We start from the raw sequence: 2,728 nt of genomic DNA, 5'->3' as shown, positions 1-2,728 counted from the left end.
ACTCCACAGTGGAGATAGGGCTGACCCCACACCTCACCCCACGGTAGAGATGGGCCTTACCCCACACCACACCCTACAGTGGAGTCGTGGATGACCACACACCTCACCCCATGGTGGACCTGGGGCTGACCCAACACCTCATCCCACGGTGGAATTAGGGCTGACACCACACCTCACCACTCGGAGGAGTTGGGGGCACACCCCACAACTCACACAATGGAGGAGTTTGGGGTAGACCCCAGACCTCACCCCTCTGTGGACCTGGGGCTGACCACACACCTCACCCCACAGTGGAGATGGATCTTACTCCATACCACACCCTACGGTGGCGTTTTGGCTGACCACACATCTCACCAGATGGTGGAGCAGGGGCTGACGGCACAGCTCACCCCATGGTGGAGCTGGTGCTCACCACACAACTCACCCCATGTGGAGTTGAGACTGACCCCACACCTCACCACACATACAGTTGGTGCTGACCCCACACCTCACCCCTCGTGGGGTTGTGTGAACCGACACCTCACCCCACGTGGAGCTGGAGCTGACCTCAATCTCACCCCATGGTGGAGTTAGGGGCTGACCCCAGACTTCACCCCACAGAACAGTTGGGCTGACGCCACACCTCACCCCATGGTGGAGCTGGGGCTGAACCCATACCTCACCCCACGTGGAGTTGGGGCTGATCCCACAGCTCACACCACAATGGAAATGGGCCTGACCCCACCCCTCATCCCACACGTGTTAGGGCTGACGACATACCTCACCCTACTGTGGAGCAAGCACTGACCCACAACTCACCCCAGGTGGAGTTGGATCTGACCCCACATCTCACCTCAAGGTGGACCTGGGGCTGATCCCACATCTCGCCCCACTGTGGAGCTGGGGCTGAACCCACTTCTCACCCCAAGTGGAGCTGGGGGTGAAGCCACTCCAAACCCCATGGTGCAGCTGGGGCTGACCTCAAACAACACCCCATGTGTAGTTGGGGGCTGACCCCTCACCTCACCCCATGGAGGAGTTGGGGGCTGACCCACACCTAAACCCTTGGTGGAGCTGGCAGTGACCCACACCTCACCTCCCTGGATTTCGGGGCTGAGGCCACACCTCACCCTCTGTGTTGAGCTGACCCCACACCTCCACTCAGTTCCACCTAGAGATGATCCTCTACATCCCTCAGGTAGAAAAATGGATGAACTTCACAATTACGTCTCAGAGAGCCTGAGTCTGAGCCTACATCTCACCTCAAGTGTAACAGTGCTTGTTCCCACACTTGAGCTCCTTGGCAGCTAGGAGTCATCCTACAACGCATCAGTGTTGGGTGGAGCTGAAGAAGATCCCAGGGTGGATCACACACATCACTTCGGTTTACACTGGAGTTTTTACCTGTCACCTCAGGTTAACATGCAGTTGATCTCCCACCTCACCTTGTGCAGAACTGCAATTGATCCCACCCCAGTCACCGCAGGACGTCTGTCTCAGCAGCTGACTGACAGGACATCCAAATGGGCTCATCCCTTATCATTGTTGTTCAGTCACTGAGTCATGTCTGACTCTCTGCGACCCCATGGACTGCAGCACACCAGCCTTCCCTGTCCCTTCACTATCTCTCGGAGTTTGCTAAAAACTCACGTCCATTCAGTCGGTGAGGCCATCCAACCATCTCTTCCTCTACCCCTTATCATTTGCTGGTTTAAGTGACAAATGAGGGGAGACTGACATTTTGTTACCGTGCCTGCCTCCCGAGACAGGCCTGGAGGTACCTGAGCAACACAGCTTTTATTTAAGGTGAGTCTGAAGGCAAAGCATGGGGGACGAGGGGCGAGGGCGGGGGTCCAGTGCTGGCGTGCAGGCTCCGCCTCTGCTCCCCATGCCTCCGTCTATGATTCTGTTCAGCCAGAAGGAGCCCCGCGAGCTATGTGAAGAGAAACAGCTGCTCCTCCTTGTCCTTGTCCATCAGCTCGTGCTTGGACTGCTCCTCGGTCTTCAGGGCAGGTGGCTGAGACTGGCACACTAGCCTCTTGCCCCGCTGAGGGGAGAGGACGCCGTGAGCCTGCACCCTGGCCTCAAGGTGGGTACTGAACCCTAACCCTAACCGCAAACCCTAACCCAACCCCTAACCCCTAACCCTAACCCTTTCTAGGACCTTGACACCACCTCTGACGGCTTCGTGGCGTCTTTCCTCTCTAGGACCGGACGCCACCTCTCACTGATCCCAGACGTCTTTCCTCTCTAGGACGGGACGCCACCTCTCACTGATCCCAGACGTCTTTCCTATCTAGGATGTGACAGCACCCGTCAAGACTCCAGTCTTTCCTCTCCAGGCCGGGTCGCCGCCTCTTATGGCTCCGTAGCGTATTTCCTCCCTAGGACCGGACACCGCCTCTCAGAGCTCCATGAAATCTTTCCTCTCTAGGACATGATGCCGCCTCTCAGTGGTCCCTCACGTCTTCCTCTCTAGGACCTGACGCCGCCTCTCACTGATCCCTGAGGTATTCCTCTCTAGGACCTGAGGCCACCTCTCACTGATCCCTGACAACGTTCCTCTCTAGAACGTGACACGGCCTCTCACATCTCCGTGCTATCTTTCCTCTCTAGGACATGACGCCGCCTCTCACTGATCCAGGAGGTCGTCCTCTCTAGGACCGGACGCCGCCTATCACTGATCCCAGACGTCTTTCCTCTCTAGGACCGAACGCTGCATCTCACTGATCCCTGACGTATTCCTCTC

The 2,728-nt window shown here is 57.4% G+C and overlaps 1 long non-coding RNA gene across 1 annotated transcript; it reads right to left on the bottom strand.

The window, feature by feature from the left end:
• Positions 1-1,718: 1,718 nt before the first annotated feature.
• Positions 1,719-2,329, bottom strand: LOC145536853 (uncharacterized). The gene is made up of 2 exons (XR_014076059.1): positions 2,247-2,329; positions 1,719-2,026 (listed from the first exon to the last, which is right to left on the bottom strand). It is a non-coding gene; the product is annotated as an uncharacterized LOC145536853 (long non-coding RNA).
• Between the last annotated feature and the right edge of the window lie 399 nt (positions 2,330-2,728).

This window comes from Giraffa tippelskirchi, chromosome X (assembly GCF_054371585.1).
Source record: "Giraffa tippelskirchi isolate mGirTip1 chromosome X, T2T-mGirTip1v1.2.pri, whole genome shotgun sequence".
Lineage (NCBI taxonomy): Eukaryota > Metazoa > Chordata > Mammalia > Artiodactyla > Giraffidae > Giraffa > Giraffa tippelskirchi.
This window is presented reverse-complemented; position numbering and strand designations above follow the sequence as displayed.